Source organism: Homalodisca vitripennis, chromosome 8, assembly GCF_021130785.1.
Source record: "Homalodisca vitripennis isolate AUS2020 chromosome 8, UT_GWSS_2.1, whole genome shotgun sequence".
Taxonomy (NCBI): Eukaryota; Metazoa; Arthropoda; class Insecta; order Hemiptera; family Cicadellidae; genus Homalodisca; species Homalodisca vitripennis.
Genome location: NC_060214.1, coordinates 130,432,399 through 130,453,657, shown reverse-complemented (window position 1 = coordinate 130,453,657; position 21,259 = coordinate 130,432,399).

The window sequence follows — 21,259 nt, the reverse complement described above, 5'->3', positions numbered from 1 at the left end:
TGGTTATGTATGATAACTGTTTGGACCATTCCAGGGTCATTGTTAGTCGCGTAGGCTATATACTGTTATTTTAGTAATACATGTAGTTGTAAAATCAAAATATATGTAATATATTTAGACACAGTTTATGGTTTTCTAAAACTACATAAAATTTCCCATCATATGTAAACCATAGATTTATAAATTTGGATATAATACAAGCTTTGAAACACATTTTATACTTTGCTGTTTGAAAATTTTTCGCAAACGTTTTGAGTAATGACAAAATGAAACTTTTTTTCGACTCTTCAAAACAAAAAGTTATGGAATTTATTTTACTTCTGCTGTATAGTTTACTTCATTCTGAGTAATAAAATATGCAATATAACATGTATTGAAGTAAAACTGTATTAGTAAAACTTTTATTAGCAAACTCTTACATATACACCCTATTTTCACAATTTATGCGCATCGCTGCTTTTTGTTATATAGTGTTATTATAGTTTCATAAATTTGTATAATGCTTATGTGTTTCTGAAACTAGAATAAATTTGACACAAAATGGCAATCTCACTTTTATAGTTTTCTTACTATAACTTGGTTTGCTAGGTATGGTCCCCCCCAAATTAAAAAAAAAAGTAAATTTTGAATTTCATGGAAAAAGATTTTTAGTAAACATTTGTTTAAGGCCAAATTTAAATACTAATATTATTATATGTTTAATTCTGAACACAAAAATATATACTTCTATATATATATATATATATATATATATATATATATATATATATTACTTTTAATTTATATTTTTAATAATTTTTTTTAAAACCCTTGCACGAGGCTCGAAAACATGCCGCCACTACAGGAAAAAATGACCGCCAGTTGGAGGGTTAAAAGCCTTTTGCTTCTTTTGACTAGTGCCTGTTTAATTTAAATAGGTAAACTCAATATGGAGTACACCTTTAGTTTGAACTATTAATAAAAATATCATAGGCCTATGTTAATTTTGTAATGATTATGAAGTTGCAGCTTGGAGTTGGATTTGACAGGCTGACATACACATAAGTGATTTAATTACTTACAAAACTAAACTTTTATTTCCAAAATGTAGAAACATCCTTCTTTTGGAAACTTTTAAAACTATAGTTTGCCATCTTGAGGGTTCACTGTTAGTTAAAAAAAGGTAAAAAAACTTTATAAAACACCAAACCCTAGTGGACTCTTTGGATTGATTGATATGTCAGCTTGCTTGATTCAACTTCGGGTGTTTAACATACCTAATTTTCAGTTTAGCCTAATTTAAGCCTTAAGTGGTTAAATTATTTTTTCCCTTTGGTATTTGCTTTCTAAATTTTAATTTTCACTGGGTTTTTTTTGGATTCTTGGTCTCAAAAGAGATTTTTTTTTGGGGTGTTCTAAATTGCTTACTGTTTAAAGGGAAAGTTTACTATTTAGACTTTTGTCTTTTTCACTTGGGCCTTGTTGAGTTTTCTGTAGTAACCTGTAGCGCTACTTTACGCCTTGGACCATATATTTTTTTGCACTTGTACGGTACAGTTGCTCTTGGTTTTAATTAAATTTTTTGTTTACTTTGTTTCCCTCTCTTAAGGCTGCGCTCTACCACTCTGGTGAACGCTGATGCAAGGGTTTTGAATCTGCCTCATTGTAGGCTCATTTTTTGAGCTATTACAAATATATTGATGTTATTTAAGTAACTAAATATTTGTATACGTGCATTAGTTTTTAAAATTTCGATTCAACTTAAGCTGCAAATCAGGTGGAAAGTTTGTAAAAAAGTGTATTTTTAACGTTTCATAAAATAAAAACGTGAATTTTTATTAATGAATAAAATACAGACATTCGTAGATTGGAATATAGTAAGAGTAAAACTGCAAACGGTTTATTAAACAGTTCTGAAGTTAAGGTACAATAAGGCAGACATGAAAGGTCTGCAAGCGCTATTGAACGCTCTGTCAGGTGGCGCGCGTGGCGGCTACAGCCGGAAATTGTAAGCAACTCTCCCAACACTACCTGCTGGATATTTCCCCTCACCCGCTTTCGCTAGGTTATAACGTGTGGCCTTTCAGTGTTGGTGTTCCTTCAATTTGTTGATTTATAATATCTATTCATACATTAATAATCAAGTTCCTATCTTGCATAAATGAAACATTGTAGTAAATATTTTGTTTTTAAATAATAATGTATTATGAACAAGTATGTATAAAGTATGAACTACAATATTTTTATTTATTCGTCATCCGATCAGTGTGAAAGGATAGGATCGCATAGGATCACAGGCACCACTGAGCTCACGGGCGGCGGTGTCAAAGGACCGCGCGGCGCCGGGTCTTTCCAACGGCCATGGACGAAACACTACTTACGCGCCACCGTTGCGCGCCCATGCTATGAATGATCGTGTCGTGTGGAAGCTCTCATATACATCTTCATATCACCGAAATAGTGTTGGCGAACTCTTTCCGTAACAATAAATTCGTAACGTGTAACAACTACCTCTACCTCCTGGGGAACAATAAATTATTGATTAATGTCAATATTTTCAAAATATGAGTGACATACCTCATTATGAGGTAATTTGTTTAGTGCAATATTATAGTCTAACTATAATAGGTTTTATTTGACTTAATGTATGATTGCTTCATTTGATTGTTAAACAAATCTCATTACATGAGCAGCTATTACCCATTACAAAATAAAGGAATTCAAATTTTAATATTTTAAATTAAAATTCCACTTTTAACTTTTTACTACAAATGCATATTGCCAGAACTAGTTGATCCAAGATACCCTCGAGGGCTTCCTGTGAGAGACAGACTAGATCCCCTACAATTTTATGTTAGTATAATGCAATAGACGTGACAAGAGCAGCTGATATAGTAATTTCATTTAATTCACATGTAATCCTATATTATCCCTTACAGTCATGGAGACTAGTGGTACCTGTTAAAAAACAAACTACACAATTAAATATGACCGATAGGTCCGTATGTGTTATTAGTTTCAATGCAACATTAATATTTTTGCGTAATGAGGGTAATAGAAGTTGTATTTATATAACTAAAATGAGTTGTTTCCAAAATTTGAAGAAAGATGTTAGAGACATTTAATTCATTTTGCATCTAATCCAGTATACAGGGTGAGTGGCTCTTGGTGTGATGAAATTTTTTGGGTTATAATGCAATGTAAATGTGATACAATGGTAGTTATAAAAAAGTCTAACTCCAAAAATTAGGTCTGAAATGAATTATTTTCAGTTAAAAAAAAACCCGTGTTTTTGTACTTAAATCTGATATTTCTCAGCAAAGTATGTAAGCAAACTACATCATTTTTAGATTCTCCGTTAAATTTTCAATTTGAAAAAGTTATCGGTTCAAACGGTAAGAAAAGAAAATTAAGCTTCAGGTCGATTCAAATGGCAAAGTTTCTAAGTTTAAGAAAAACTGAAATGACATTGAACCCCATCTTTTTACCACACCCTGTACACAAGAATGTGTCAAGTGATATTAAAAACTTTGCCATTTAATAGGCTTTAAAATGGTATGCCATATGACCATAGTTAAGTATTCTGTTATCTACCTTTATCGGTTTGAATATTATAAACACGCAAGCCAAAAAAAAAGATTAAAACAATTTAATAACAACTTTACTTAATTTTTATGTTTTATAAAATGTCTCATAAAACAAGGAATTGAAGATAACAAAAAAGTAAAGCAGTTTAAAATAATTTTGTGGATGCTAGTTACGGATTAATGGTCGCATCCTTTATCAATGTTTTAATTCCATATCTTATCATTTTCACCAGTATTGTACATTCATTCCTTTATCTTGTTTTGTAAGACCAGTGTCCACATGAATTACTTCTACCTCCAATAAACTATTTTTCTGCTCTATTTAGTCAAGTGTAGGCTGCCATGGAGTTCACTACTCGAGAATACGCTGATATGCACTTTATTTACGGGTTTTGTGATGGAAATGCGCATTGAACTCCATGACAGATTTACGTACAAAAACACGGGTTTTTTTAGAAAAACTGAAAGTAATTCATTTTAGACCTAATTTTTGGAGTTAGACTTTTTTTATAACCACCATTGTATCACATTTATATTGCATTATAACCCAAAAAATTGTGTCACACCAAGAGCCACTCACACTGTATATACTCAGTGTAATATACTCAGGTAAATTTTTATCCTATAAAATTTGCTAAGTAAAAACTGTAATTTCTCTCATGTTGGTCCTATGATATTTTGCTTGATTGTAATTTTAATGTCTTGTTGTGACTTTGCTTTTTGTTGCTGAATTTTATTATGTTACTATTGTTCAATTCTGTAAAGTTTATTGTTGTTACAAAGTTATAATTACATTCTAATTTGGCAGACGCATAGAGAGTGACATGTAGCTGTGTGTATTAAGTCGTAAATATATGAACTAAGCTCATAAAATATGTAATTTTTTAATATACTGTTTCTGGTAGCGTGGTTAGTTAGTCTTAATCTTATGTGATCTGATAATTCTAAAAAAATGAAAGAATGATTATATTTTACAAGAAAATGTGTGGGTTTACATTATGTATCAAAGAATTAATAAAATTATGTTAGTTTCGTTGATAACATTAAATTATTTAAATTTTCTATGGTTTTCATAACAATTCCTGCCTTGCCCAGTTTTTCCACGTATTCCAGATCGGTAGACACTCTGACCTGACAATATCACTGGAATGATAACGTTTCTGTTCGTTTTCAAATATTTCAGTAGACCGAATTTAAATGAACAAAAATAAAATATATTTTACTAAGAGGTGTTATTGCATAATAATAGAAGTATGTTTTACCAACGAGTAACGGTAGGAAAAGTACCGGTTACAGTTTCATACTGATTTAGCCGATCTCCATTGTTACGAGCCGTACGCCACCGAACGCATTTTCTTTCGGCAAATAACTGAGATGCTCCGTAGTCCCGATACTGCGATCTCTGGCCTGTGGTACATCGCAGTCTTAATAAATCTAAAACGTGTACTGTAATAAAAGTGAAAGTGTCATGTAATGTTATTCACATGTAATATTTGAAGGAAGCCACTCCCAGTCTGATTTTTTTCTCTAATATTTTACGTATCATGTTTTGCCTAAATAATACTACAATATTTTATACATGTTTAGCGATAGCTTTCATGTGTATCTTTGTGTCCATTTACTGTCAGTATATAGGGGCAGACTAATGTTAATAAAGCATAGTCTGCTTTATTCGCATGTGGCGTGGGTAATGTGGCTGAAGAGTGAAAGGCCTACTAGCCCTTCCATATTAAAAACGAAGCTGTGTGCTCCAGCGCGTGTGTGATTGGAACGTCGAGCACCTGGCTCGGGTCCCCCGCTCGGCAAAATGTCGGAGGCGCTCGGTAAGTTCCGATCCCTTCCACAGCAACTACTCATTGCCCTCCCTACAACCAATTTTGCCAGCGCTCCAAGCGGAATTTTGAAACATCGTACTGCGATTTCTGGCCTGTGGTAGAGCGCACCCTTAATCTTTAAGGATTTGAAAGGTGTTTTGTTGTCACTTGAGAGGAAATAACTTGCGTCTACCCCCCCACTGATGGCAACCGACAATTTTTGTTTCTGAAAGCCAAACTTGTTGATTTTATTTTCTGCCAATACCTGTTAGTGGTATTGGAAGTTGGTTTCATGGTAATAATAAGGCATGGTAATAATAAATACTATATGCTTTTATTTATTGTAATACTATAAATTGTAATATTTTTTTTACAACTTGTACTTTTTGCTCACACCCCAGTAAAGTTGCCCTTATGTTTTTTCTGATTATTTTTTGCTGTGACATTGAGGTGTCCCAAGTCAGGGAAACTTATTAGGTCGGTTCATGTTTCCCACCTGAAGAAATATTTTGGGGCCTATCTAAGACCAAAGCGCCGCTGCCGGGACGTTTATAGGGATAGATTAGGGCTTAGTGATGTTAGATTAGTTTTTCTGTCTTCTTATTCTTCTTCTCTTCCTTACACCACATTAACACTCTGATACTTTTACTCCTCCTCTTTTACAGTACATATACACGGGGGGATCGGGGTTAGCATTGGCTGTTTAGAGAATTTTTTTTTGCTTTCGGCAATTTTTCTAGGCTGTACATTGGGAGTGAACTTTATGTTTATTTATTTTTAATATTCCCGACTGCAGTCGCGCAGCCTGCTATCCTCGGTTCAGCGCAACCCATTACATTTTACAACACAAGCTTACATTTTCTTTCCCTTTTCCTCTTTGTTTTTCTCTTTAGTACGGTGTTATTAACCTAAAAAAAGGCCTAACCTTTACATCCAAAGTAAAAGTTTTATTCCAACTCCAAATTGTTTCTATATAACCCTCTTATTGTTTGGTAAAAAGTTACACCATTTTTGAGCGTCGGGTTTGGGGGGGAGGGGAGAAAAAGTAGGAAATTGTGTACTTTTTTTTAGTTTTTTTGGAAATTGGTTGAAAACTAAGCTGTTTAGCACAAAGAGTGTTATATACAAAAATATTCTACATAAAATTTTAAAACAAAAAATGTCCTATGCATATTCCCTGTAAAATTTACGGTTCATGAGTTTGCAGACGGTGTAAAAAATAGAAATGATATAATTTTTAAGGTTTTTTTCCCAAATAAAGCTATATAGAAATAAGTAAATGATTTTAATTAAAAGAGTAATAATATACTACAGTATTATAGTCCAAAAAAGAGGTTAAGAGGCACCATAGAAGGTTGAAAAAGTAAAAATAATTGTTAGGAGACACGTGGTAGTACAAGCAGGCGTGGCCGCCATCATAGTGACCTTGGACCGCGGGCCGCAACCAATGGCGGGTTCTGTCTTCTTCTGCACCTGTTGTCCTGCCCCCTCCATTCCACCCCTCCCTCACGCACTGTCACAGATCGATCGATATTCTTCTTCAGTCGTCTTAGGAGACAAGTTGAGTACGTTTGTGCGTGGTACTTCTAGTGCAGTTTTGCTGTAAATTTTTTTATGGTTGGTGTTTATAGTAACGTGCGAATTATGTGAAAATCACTTGAGATAGTGTGTTAGTTTATGGCGGAGTGTGTGTTAAAACCTTGTAAGGACAAGCGTGGTGAACTAATTACTCTGACTAGAAAGGCAGTGGACAAAATAATTCAGTGCAGTGAAATACGTAAAGATGGCGTCAAAGCCAAGTTCCTGCAGAATGATTTCGCTTCAAGTACATACTAAGTGTCGACAAACCTATATATTACGTCCAAAACCACCTGAAATGGAAAAAGAACCTCCAGCAAAGATACCACGTGAATCATTTGATTTTAAAGCCTTATGTTTTCTTTGTTGTGGTCGCAAGTGTGTAGATGTATCTAAATGCAGGAATCCTGCTCAAGAAAAGTGGAGTTTAGTGCAGAAACTTGAACTGATTGAAAGCATCAGAACGGAAGCAAATAACAGGCATGACAAGTGGGGAGATGAGGTAAGTGTGAGGCTCTCTCAGGTCATAGATCTCGTAAGTTCTGATGGGAGGTACCACTGGCATTGTTAACAGACATTTCAAAAGCAAGGATCGTCACGCGCCCGAAAAAGGAGTAGCAACCAGTAAAGGTGGGTTCTAGTGCTGATGCCAACAGAGAAGACGCTTTTGAAAAGCTATGTGATTATTTGGAGGAAAACAATGAATGTCAATACGACTTTGAAGAACTACAAAATATATTCCTTCGTCCTGAGCCCTGAAGTTGAGCCATATACTGTCACACATTTCAAAAGAAAAACTTATCCAGCGTTATGGTAATGGTTTAAAGTTTGCAGTTTTACCAGGAAAAAGAAGTGTGTGATTTGTTTTTTCTGGAGCATCAACTAATATTTTATCAGACAACTGGTATAAAAAATCGGAACTGTGATAATGAAGCTGAAGAGGAACTGAGATTGATCAAAACTGCAGCAGCAATTATTCCGACGTGAGATAAAGTCCAAAAGTTACGACTATTCCCAGTTTCCAACAATTGAAGATATTTGTAAAGGGGGATCTGAACTGGTACCTTGAGTTGCTCAATGTCTTGATAAACTGAAATCATTCAGCCTACTTGTACAAGACAAACATCCGAGAAAATCCAGAGGGCAAAACAAATTATGGAAAGGAAAAAAACAGCAATATGTCACAGTATAATACGCGCTGCTCGTCGTTTTATCGTTTTTATTCCCAGCCCAACTTGGAACGGTGTGTTTTGTTACACAGAAAATTTGGTTCGAAGGTCTTGATTGACACCCTGTGCAATATGGGTGTTTGTGTAACCTTACCAGGAAGTGTTTGAGATATGAGAGATCCGTCACTTGCCAAGAGAACACAAGAATAGAGAACGGTTATGTGCAATTTGTGTTCGATAATGCAGACTACAATGTTCACACACTAGATGGTCATAACACCTTCCACATCATGGGTGGAATTGCTTGCATTACACCTAAAACAGCTCTTCAGGTTGAGGAAAATGTACCTCGAAAGAATGTTGCTGCTCAAGCTGTTGAAAACAAAGGCCTGTTTGACTTGCAAACTTACAAAGCCCCGGCTACATCTGGATATTCTTAAAATAGTCGCTACAAACCTTGCTTCCCTAGAAGACAAACCATCACTTTCATACAAAAATGGACGAACACTTAATATGTTTTGGTTGAGTGGCACCTGGTTAGAAGGTCCAGAAGAATGTAAACCTGGTTGGAGTGGCTGCATGGAAAAGCTTTATGCGAAGGAACAGTTCCAAACTTCGGCTGTAGTCCCCTCTTCCATTTATCAACTTAGCTCCTTCAACTCCATCAACAATTTTATACAGCTCTTCTTGAAGCTGCCAAACAAGGGGCTAGCAATGGTCAAACGATAACAATGGTGACTTTTGATCAGCCATTGTATGCTAAAGCTCGTGAAATAGTAGCCGCAGCATCTCATGACAGCCCGTTGAAGTCACTCTTCATTTAGACTAGGAGGATTTCATTTGTTGATGTCCTTTTTGTCAGCGATTGGATTCATCATGGCAGGTAGTGGTTTTGGAGGAGCTGTATATTACTGTGTATGCTAAAAACAGTGTTCAACAAATGATGATGAACGGGAAAAGCTTACTCTCGGGTCATTCGTGCTCTCTGCCTAGTCGAAGAAGCATTGATGACTGTATTTTTGAAAAATAATGAAACTCTCATAATTGTGAATAAAGATGAGCTTAAAAATGTCTATTCCAATTTCAAGCTTGGAAATGCCTCTCCTGAAGAGATTGCCACAGTCCAACCGTGGTAAAGAGGCTTTGTAGACATTTTAGAAAACCAGCTTAGGCGTTCAAATGAATCTGGACCGAACACAAAAACTGTGGATTCAGTTCATAGAAATGGTTGAAATCATTCGAATTGTTTATAAGAGCAGAGAGGAGTGGGGGACTTTCTCCTTCACCTTCATTGTGTCCATCAAATGCTTTCCCATTTTCCATGCATCTGGTCACTTTAACTACGCTAAATCTGCACACGTTTTACCTACAAGACTCGCTGGAACTTCTCAACACATTGCACAAAGAAAACGATTTATTTGTTTAATTGTGGTTATTTCACCATCCGACGAACTGAAAAGTTTTGGTCTGGAGTATGGAGTGATATGACCATAGAACAGGTTTTTGATGAGGTCCTTAAAAAGGCATTGGTGGATTGACTGGAGGTAGAGGAATCACAGCGACTACTATTGCCACTTGGATCAATTCCATGCCGACTTGTTCTCGGGTGTGCGAAAGCAATGGAAGAGTTTGCAGGTGTTCGCAGCCTCTCTTCAGAGCAGCACGTGGAGCTACGAGATGCAAGGCAAAAAAGAAACAGTAAGGACTTGCAAACCTTCATTTCTTGGATTGAAGAACATAATCCGTTCTCTACATCACCTGAACTCTCTTCCTTGTAAACAGGGGTTATAGGTGATGAAACTGTAAACTGCGATAAAGCATTTGAAATAGGAAGCCATATCCATCAAAGCTATTGAAAACAAAACATTTAAAGAAATACACATGAAAAGAAAAGTTTGCTGTCAAGTCTCTAGCCTCTATAACGAAGTCGGTGAAAATTAACAACGACATGGTGTGTGTAAATCCTAACACTCTCTTACATCGGATGGTGTGTACAGTAAGGAGTGATGAGAGATTAGAGGAAATTTTTCAGTTTGAACTCTGTGCATATCCCTCCATCACTGTTTGACGAATCTGGCTTGATGAGGAAGGGGAAGAAATCATCAATGGTGACGGTTTTGGTTTCAGATTCAAAAGAATCATCAAACATGGATGAACCAGTGAAAGTGTCCTATATAATTGACGGAGGCCACCTCCTACATCGTGTTGTCTGGCAACAGCCTGCTACATTTAAACAGATTTGCGAGCAATATAGTGATTACGTATGTACTCAAATCAAATCAAATCAAATCACATCGTTTAATTGCAGTTGACAATATAACATTGCATAGCAAACGTCAATTTTCATGTCTAAATTTTTTCCATTCATCCCACATCAAGGCCACATTTAAACTTACAACATTCAAACATTCACTCCCCATTCATTCCATGCCAATTACGCCCACTTTCGGCGCTGGAGTCAGTTTCCTCATCGCGTGGGTCTCCCAGTTGAATGCCAGAAACTCATCAACACTGTAGAAAGCGTTTGACGCCAGGCAGAGTTTGATACGAGTTTTTAACACCTTGGGCGTTGAGGCATTTTTAATTTTGTTTTGGCAATCTGTTTATAAAATGAACACCTGCCTGCGAAGGCAAATGTTCATAAACCACCGTTCTGTGCATTCCCGAAACGGTAGTTATCTCTGCCTCTTGTCTCATATTCATGTATGTCTCGTCCTCTGGTTAAGGCACATTTAGACAAACAATATAAGGTTGTTTCTAAGATGTAGAGACATGGCAAAGTTAACAGTTGCAAATTTTTTAAAACGCTGTCCTGCACGACTCTCTGAAGTTTAAATTAGCGATAATGCGAATTGCTTTTTTTTGTAATTTGAAAACTCTCATAAAATGGTTGTTTGCACAGGCTCCCCACAAAACGATTCCATACGAAAGGTGGGGATAAATTAACCCGTAGTACGCCGTAATCAGTACCTGACTTGGGCAGTATTTTGCCAAAGATCTTAAGACACATAAACTCCTGAGGATAATTTGGCACAAACATAATCAATTTGATTTTTCCATGTCAACCCTCGATCAAGGTGTATTCCAAGGAACTTTGAAGAATAGACTTCTTCCAATAATGTATCTGCAACCATAACAGCAGGACCTCTTTCAATATCTATAGAGCGCATTGAAAAGTTTAGGAAATTTGATTTTGATGAGTTTATTTGAAGATTGAGGCTATTGAAATGTTGGACACAATTGTTAAGGTCAACAAAGGTCTGTATTTCTAAATTTTGTTTTGTACCTATCCTCTAAAACAGAGAGTCGTGTCATCTGCGTACTGCACAAGCTTTCCATGCACTCATTATGGAAAAGCGACTGTTGTTTTTGATGGTTACGAACGAAGTAACACAAAGGATCAAGAACACCTACGAAGATCACGTTCCAACATTGTGGTCAAAGTAGAAGACTCAATCCATGTCAACATAAATCAAAATGAATTTTTAGCTAGTGCTAAAAAAAACAAGATGGGTCTAATAACCCTCCTTTCATCGCACTTGCCGGCTGCAACAATGTGGTTGCACAGTTCTTGAAGCATCGGGTGATGCTGACCTATTAGTAGTCTTAACAGCTATTGATGAAGCGAAGAAAGATGTTCAAACGTGTGTTATTGGTGATGACACGGACTTATTAGTACTGTTGACTGTCCACGCACCTTCAGGGAATAAACTGAAAATGGTCGTACCTAAAAAAGAAAATCACCAGGAAAAAGTGTACATTATTTCTGACATTCAGCAAGGCATTGGGGATATGAAAGATGTACTTCTGGTTACATACGCCTTCACAGGATGTGACACTGTGTCTGCTGTCTATAAGAAAGGAAAAATTGCACCTTATATGAAAGTTCAAGCCAACAACGTTCTTCGTGAAAAACTTCTGGTCTTCAACAACCCCAAACCCGACCCCAGTGCAGTGGCTGATGCAGGAAATTACTTCCTACTTGCAATGTTTGGAGCCAAGAACACTGAAGATCTAGATTGTCTCCGCTACCAGTCCTACTTGAAAGCGATTGCAAAGCAGCACTATACATGCATTACTGAAGTTGGATGCACCACCCCCCCACTTCAGGAGCGTCCAGACTGCATTCAATTTAGGACCTACCACCAGGTACAACAGTGGCTGAATGAAGATAAGGATCCACTCGAGTGGGGTTTGGAAGACGATTGGCGACCACCTGACACCAATTACAACAGCACGTCCTGCAGCCCCCCAGGAATTACTGTCCCTTATAATGTGTACTTGCAAAGATGAATGCGTTCGTAATTGTGAATGCAGAAGGAGTGGTCTAAACTGCACTAGCATATGCAGCAATTGCTCAGGCCAAGCATGTGATAACATGGACAATAATAACATCTTAGACGACGAGCTAGAGGAGGAGGATAATGTGCTGGAGGATGAGTGAAGTTAAATAAAGACATTGAACATTCCAAATTTGAAAGATATTTATGCTTAAGAAGTGAATTTATGTTGCAATGTTCGTAGAAAGTTCAGGGTGTGGGTTTCTCCGTACCACAGGTTTATATGGCCTAGGCCTGTGGAAGCCTCTTTTCCCTTAAAAAAGAGTGCCCCTTGATAAGGTGGTGAGGTTGTCGTTCCTTCAAGGGCTTATCACTAACATACCACCGGCCACTGAAAGAGCAACATTCTTTTACGAAGCTTATTTTTTTTAAAAATTATCAAAATTACGAAAAAGTTAACATTTACACCGTCTGTAACTCTTGAACCGTACAATTTAGAGTGATTATGAAAAGGACCATTCTTTATTTAAAATTTAACGTAGAACATTTTTGTATATAACAATGTTTAGGATAAACCGCTTAGTTTTTTGAAATATTTACGAAAAACTAAAAAAACTAGTGATTTTTCAAATTCCCCCCCCCCTCACCACCAAACCCGACGCTCAAAATTGGTGTAACATTTTACCATAGAATAAGGGGGACTATGTAGAGCAATTTGGTGTTGGAGGAAAACTTATTACTTTGGATGTTGAGGTTTAGGTCTAATTACACCGTACTACTTGTAGAGTAGGATCAGTCCGTTGGCAGTAGGTGGAATTCATTATTATTTAGCAAGGTTAAGCAGCGATGGATATGTTTAGTTTTTGTTGTCGAAAATATTGTTGAAGTTTGTAGTTTGTCTATATATTTTTAGTAGTTAGTTTTTATTGTTGTCTCTTTGTGTCTTTAAGATTTTATAATTTTTGTCTCTGAAGCTGCTAGACGTTCCAGCGGCTATATTTATTTTTGCTGTTTAGTGTTTATAATTCGAAGTGTTTTTTTACTGTTGTTTACTGTGATCCTTTGTAGACTTTATTATTGTTAAAGATTTAGAGGTTTTATTGTTTGTTAACCTAGTTTTTTGGGTATTAGTCATGTTAGTTTTTGAGCCTCGTTTCCTTAGGTTTCAGGGTATTTTGCCTTTCCTGGCCAACACTTAAAAAACTGTAGTTTTTTTTTTAAAGTTCCTAATTAAACCACTTTACCACGACCAAATGATTTCCTTACTCCGTTAAGCTTTTGCCGTAGCTCTAACACAGTTTTTTCTTTCACGCCTCTTAAGAGCCTGATTTAATTTGCTCCAATTCTCTAAATTTTATACTAGTATGGTAAAATAAAATTTATTTCTCTTTTCCCCACTGGACACCAAATTTTTTTTCTCAGCCGTCCCGTAGGGGGAGGAGAGTACTGGCCCACTTTTACTAAGTTTTGCCAATACCAGGTTATTACCTAATTAGTCCTTTTCAACGCAAACTTAGGTCTGTTGATATTATGATGGGTGTAATTTTCTCATATTTGTAATTTCGCTTTGAGATGGTCTCTTCATCCTTTTCTGACCCCCCATCATTGAGCAAAAAATACAGACCTTATGTCTGGAATAATTGGGGGGGGGGGGGTGGGGGGGGGGGGGGGTGGGGGGGGGGGGGGGTGGGGGGGGGGGGGGGTGGGGGGGGGGGGGGGTGGGGGGGGGGGGGGGTGGGGGAACCAATGCCGGGTGTGTGGCGATAATGTAGTTACCCAAGGCGTGTTCTAACATGCGATAGTGACAAAATTCTTATCACCTACAATAAGATGTCGCTGAACCCAATGGGCGGGTTTGATGCGATAATGAAAGTTTCTCAAGGTGTAAAAAATCGCGATAGTGCAAAGTTCTTATCAGCTCTGAACACAATAAGTGTCGGCGAAATCACCACTGGACGGTGTGTGATAATGTGTCTACCCCAGACGTGGTTTAACGTCGATAGTGCAAAGTTCACCAAGCGGTTACAATAAGATTCGGCGGAAAAACCACTCACCGGTGTGAGGTATTAGTCCTACCATAAACGTGAATACCAAGTGGTGAGGCGATAATGTAGTTCTTACCCAAAAGTGTGTTAACCGGACGCAATGGACAAAGGTTCTTACGCTCAACACATAAGACCCGGCGGAAACCCAACTGGACCGGATGGAAAAGATTATTGCTTAACCACAATAGCGTGTGCTGAAAATCGCGAATGGACCAGAGTTTATACAGGCTCTAAAGATAATTCGCCGGAAAGACGTGATACATGGTAGTGACCAAATGTTGTTTAACATGTATAACAAAGTCGTCAGACCAAAGGTCTAGGTTAGGCGAAACAATTTTCTCCCGGGGGTTAAACACCGCGAGTGAAAGTTTTTACTAAACAAAAGCTTCGGCCGAAAAACCATGGACGGGTGTGTTGGCGAATGTAGTTCTACCCAGACGTGTGTAAAAGCGATGTAAAAGTCTATCAGTCAACAATAATCGGCGAAACACAACGGCGTGTGGCGAAATAGGTTTACCAAACGTGTGTTTATAAACGTCGCGATAGTGACAAAGTTTCTTATCTAGCTCTAACAAAATAAGCTGTCGGCCCGAATATACCAACTGGGCCGGGTGTGGTGTGCGATAATGTAGTTGATACCCAGAGCGTGTGTGTTAACGTCCGCGATAGTGACAAAGTTCTTATCAGCTCTAACACAATAAGATGTCGGCTGGAAACACCAACTGGGACGGGTGTGATGGCGATAATGTAGTTTTCTACCCCAGAGAGTGTGTTCTATAAAACATCGCGATAGTGACAAAGTTCTTATCAGCTCTAACACAATATGCTGGTTCGGCCGGGAAAACACCATCTGGACAGGGTGTGTTGGAGATAATGTAGTTGCTACCCCAGAGCGTGTGTTATAACGTCGCGATAGTGTCAAAAGTTCTTATCAGCTCTTACACAATAAGATGATCGGCTGGAAACACCAACTGGACCGGGTGTGATGGCGATAATGTAGTTTCTACTCCAGAACGTGTGTTATAACGTCGCGTTAGTGACAAAAATGTTCTTATCAGCTCTAACACACTAAGCTGTCGGCCGGAAAACACCAACTGGACGGGTGGTGGCATAAGCGATAAACGTGGTTATAGTTGCCTACCCCAGAGCGTTGTGTTATAACATCGCGATTGTGACAAATGTAGGTAGAGTTCTTATATCCAGACAGCTTATACACCATAGCTGTCGGGCCGGAAACACCCAACCATGTGTGGACGGGTCCCGGTTGTGTATGGCGATAATGTAGTTTTCTACCCCAGGGAGAGTGTGTTATACATCGCGATAGTGACAAATTTCTTATTCAGCTCGTGGGAAACACAATGACAGATGTCGGCTATGAAATTTCACCGTAACTGGACCGGGTGTGATGGCGAATTATACCAATGTATATTCAACCCAGAGCGTTGTGTTATACCTATCGCGTGGATAACGTGACCAAAGTTCTTTATCTAGCTCTAACACAATAAAGCTGTCGCCGGAAAACACCAACTGGACGGGTGTGGTTGACCCCGGGGCGATAATGTAGTTTCTACCTCCAGAAGGTGTGTTATACGCTCGCGATAGTTGACAAAGTTCTTATCAGCTCTACACAATAAGCTGTCGGCAGGAAACACCTCAACTGGACCGGGGTGTGATGGCGATAATGTAGTTTCTACCCAGCGAGTGTGTTATAACGTCGCGATAGTGACAAGAGTTTTATCAGCCTCTTTAACCACAATAAGAGTCGGCTGGAAACACCAAAACTGGCCCAGGGGTGATGGCGTCCGATACTGTAGTTTCTACTCAGAACGTGTGTTATAACGTCGCAGATAGTGACAAAGTTCTTATCAGCTCTAAACACTAAGCTGTCGGCTCCGGAAACACCAAATGGACCGCGGTACTGTGGTAGCGATAACACGTAGTTGTACACCCAGAGCGTTCTGTGTTATAAATCGCGATAGCTGACAAAGTTCTTATCAGCTCTAACACATTAAGCTTGTCGGGCCGGATACCACCAAACTGGTCGGGTGTGATGGCGATAATGTGTTTCTACCCAGAGAGTGTGTTATAACATCGCGATAGTGACAAAGTTCTTAGCAGCTCTAACACCATAAGATGGTCGGCTGGAAAAACAACACCAACTGGGACCGGGTGTGCGATGGCGATAATGTATTTTTCTACCCCAGAGAGCGTGTGTTCTATAACATCGCGATAGTGGACAAAGTTCTTATCAGCTCTAACACAATAAGCTGTCGGCCGGAAACACATAACTGGACCGGGTGGGTTGGCGATAATGTAGTTTTCTTTTACCCAGAGCGTTGTGTTATAACCGTCGCGATAGATGACAAAGGTTCTTATCAGCTCTAACACAATAAGCTTGTCGGCGGGGAAAAACACCAACTGGACCGGGTGTGGTGGCGATAATGTAGTTGCTCCCCAGGAGCGTGTGTTATACGTCGCGATAGTGACAAAAGTTCTTATCAGACTCTACACAATTAGAGTCACGGATGGAAAACACCAACTGGACGTTGTGGCAAATTATCTCCCGGGTAATCTATAGTTTCATATTAACACAATAGTCCACAACTCCGTGTGATAATTCTCGAGGGTGTAATGGAGGGGGGAGTTTGGCGGATAATGGAGTTTCTACCCATAGCGTGTGTTATAAATCGCGATAGTGACAAAGTTTCTTATCAGCTCTAACACCAATAAGTGTCGGCCGGCAAACACCAAACTGTGGACCGGGGTGTGATGGCGATAATGTAGTTTATTTCTACCCCAGAGAGTGTGTTATAACATCGCTGATAGTGACAAGAGTTCTTATCAGCTCGTAACACAATAAGCTGTCGGCCGGAGAACAACACCACTGGACCAGGGTGTGTGGCGATAATGTAGTTGCTACCCAGAGCGTGTGTTATAACATCGCTATAGGGACACAGTTCTTATCAGATCTAACACAATAAGCTGTCGACCGAAAACACCAACTGGACCGGGTGTGGTGGCGATAAATGTAGTTGATTCACCCTGAGCGTGTGTTATAACCGATCGCGATAGTGACAAAGTTCCTTATACAGCTCTAACACAATAAGCTGGTCGGCGAAAACACAACGGGGCCGGAGTGTGGTGGCGATAATGGGTAGTTGATACCCCGAGCGTGTCTGATTGTGTTATACGTCGCGAATAGTGACAAAGTTCTTGATCAGCTCTAACACAATAAGAGAAAAGTCGGGGGCTTTTGGAAACACCAACTGGATCGGGTGTGATGGCGATAGTAGTTTCTACCCCAGAGAGTGTGTTATAAACATCGTCCGCTGATGAGTGACAAAGTTTCTTATCAGCTCTAACAACAATAAGATGCTTCGGCCGGAACACACAACTGGATCAGGGTGGTTGGCGATAATGTAGTTTCTAACCCCCAGAGCGGTTTGTGTGTATATAAACGTCGCGCGATTAGTGACAAAAGTTCTTATCAGCTCTTTAACACAATAGATGTCGGGCTGGAAACACATATACAACTGGACCGGAGGTGTGATGGTGGCGATAATGTAGGTTCTACTCCCGAACGTGTGTTATAACGTCGCGATAGTGGACAAAGTTCTTATCAGCTTAACACACTAAGCTGTGGCCGGAAACACAAACTGGGTCGGGTTGTGGTAGCGAATAATGTAGTTGCGTAGCCCAGAGGAACGGTTGTGTTATAAACAATCGCCGATAGTGACAAAGTTCTCCTATATCAGCTCTAAACACAATAATCTGATGTCGGCCGGAAACACCAACTGGATCCGGGTGGTTACTGGTGAGTGGAGATAATTGTTAGTTTCTACCCCAGAGACACGTGTGTTATAACATCGCGATAGTGCACAAAGTTCTTCATCAGCTCTATCACAATAAGATGGCTCGGCTGAAAACACCACCACTGGACGGTGGTGTGATGGCGATAATGTAAGTTTTTCATACCCCAAGAGCGTGTCTTATAACATTCCGCGAATAGTGACAAAGTTCTTAATCAGCTCATAACACCAATAAGCTGTCGGCCTCGGAAACGCCAACCTGGACCGGGGTAGATGTTGGCGATATATGTTGTTTCTACCCAGAAGCGTGTGTTAATAAGTCGCGATAGTGCCAAAGTTCTTATCAGCTCTTAACACAATAAGCTGTCGGCCGGTGGAGGAAATCAATCACCAAACTGGACCGGCGTGCCATGTTAGTTGGTGCGATAATGGTTAGTTGTACCCAGGCGTGTGTTATAAACGTGCGTCGCTCGAATAGTGACAAGAAAGTGATCGTTAATCAGCTCTAACCACAATAAGATGTTCGGCTGAAACACCTAAGCTGGACCGAGTGTGATGGAGGGGACCGATGGCGATTAATGTAGTTTCTACCCCATAGCGAGGTTATAACCATCGCGGTAGTGGACAAAGTTCTTATCAGCTTAACACCAATAAGCTGTCGGCCGGAAACAGCTTGCAACTGGACGGGTGTGTATGGCAGATAATGTAGTTGCTACACCCAGAGAGTCGGTGTTTATCTAAACATCGCGATAGTGGACAAAGTTCTTATCAGCTCTCAATTACAATAAGCTGTCGGCCGGAAAACCACCTAACTGAGACCGGGTGTGGTGGCGATAATGTAGTTGTCGTGCCCCAGAAGCGTGTGTCTAATAACATCGTCGCCTGATAGTCGACAATAGGTTCTTATCAGCTCTAACACAAATAAGCTTGTCGGCCGGAGAAACACCAACATGGTACCGAGGGACCAGGTTTGTGATGGCGATAAATGTAGTTGCTACCCCAGAGAGGAATGTGTCTATAACATCGCGAGTAGTATGACAAAGTTCTTATCAGCTCTATAACAGATATAAAGCTGTGCTGTCGGCCGGGAAAACACCCAACTTGGACCGAGGGTTGTGGTGTGTTCGGCGATAATGTAGAGTTTCTAACCCAGAGTCGTGTGTTAATAACGTCGCGAATAGTGAACACAAAGTTCCTTATATCAGCTCTAACACAATTATGCTGTCGGCCGGGAAGGAAACACCAACTGGACCGGCGTGGGTTGTGGCTGGCGATAATGTAGTTGGCTACCCCGGAGGATGTGTGTTTATATATCTATAGAATTAGAATTATTTCATTAGGTGTAACAAACAATACCGTTGTGATTCTTTACTTAGACACACTATTTTACATGGCCTCTCTACTTTCTTTTTATGATTGCTAAAATAATGAATCTTCAAAATGGCCGGACAGGCCTTACAATTTAATATTTTGTGGCCCAAATTAATGCTAACATCGACAAATAGATCGTTTTGTCCACACCTAATAATGCAGTGACTATTTCGCGACTGTCTGTGTTATATAAACACGGTTATAGTGACCAAAGTTCTCATCAGCTGTAACAGTCAGCCGTTGGCCGGAAACGTTATTTTGAACCGGAAATTGTGACAATACGGTTGTCATACACTCACAGTGGAATGATCGACCAGCGTGAATTAAACGGAAGGTTTATTAATGTGATAGAATTAAAGTAATAATTAAAACTAACACCCTCTTTGGAATTAATACAATTTTGTATCCCTAATTCTGAGTTAGTTAAATAATTGAATTGAATACACACAATATGCTTTGTTTGACATACCACATCTCTGGAAATTAATGATTTTCAGTTATGACTATGTTCAATCCATAAAAGGTAATGCATAGACGATAAAACTCCTAGCTAAACTGATATAAATCAATGTTTTAAAACTAATTTTTAAATACATGTAACCAATTTTTATATTGTGGTGATTACAATAATTAATCAAACAAATTAATCCAATCAACCATAGGGCAAAGAACAAACCCAAAAGTATACCTAAAGTAGTAGGGTGGTAGTGATTTTGGCAGGTTTTGTCTCTTTAATAAGTATGAAATACTTTAAAAATTCAATCACCCTCGTTTTTATGTGATATAGGCCCTTTATAATCCCAAAACTAAACGAATCAACCAAATTGAAAGATTGTATACGTGACAATTTGGCTATTTAAAAACAACAACACACACATTGGCCTACTTTGACGAAACGTGTCCGTCACATGACAATAAACACCTAACAAACCTCGAGGGTGAGATAATTGGTACTGATATAGTCACACCCACGTATACATTCCATATTTTACGTGTATGTAAACTGCAGAATAAAAAAAGGTTCGGAAGATGTTGTCACAAACAACTTATGACTGATATGACTAATGGTTTGAAGCCATAAAGGTCCTGTAAACATGTTAACATAAAATGCGTCGTTTAGCAGACAGCTGTCATTTTTGTATTGAGACAATTACTATTCTTACAACTATTCAAGCTACAGATACTATACTTTTGACAGTAAGTTATGATAAATAAAAGGGAAACAAAAATGTTGTGTTTTCGTTAATATTAATAAAATGGCGCCTGCTTTAAAATGGTTTGAGTCTTATTGGGCTTTAAAATACCAAAAACAACAAAACAGCCCTATACCTATAAAATATTAATATGAGATACCTATTGTATTTTAAATTATTTTAATTTTTATATAAACCCTATCTATTTTGTAACTTTAATCCGGTCCGGTGGTTGTTTTTTGCAACGAAAATCCGTCAACCCATACGCAAGCAGGACCAGTTTATGTGATAACGCTTTTACAAGCCGGGAGCTAGAACAATTATTGTCAGTTTAGTGAAAACCATCAACTGTTTTGTCACGTTCATTAAGTCCCGTACGACACCAATATTTTATGTATTTAGAACCAATATTATTGCAGAAATGAGGAATATAT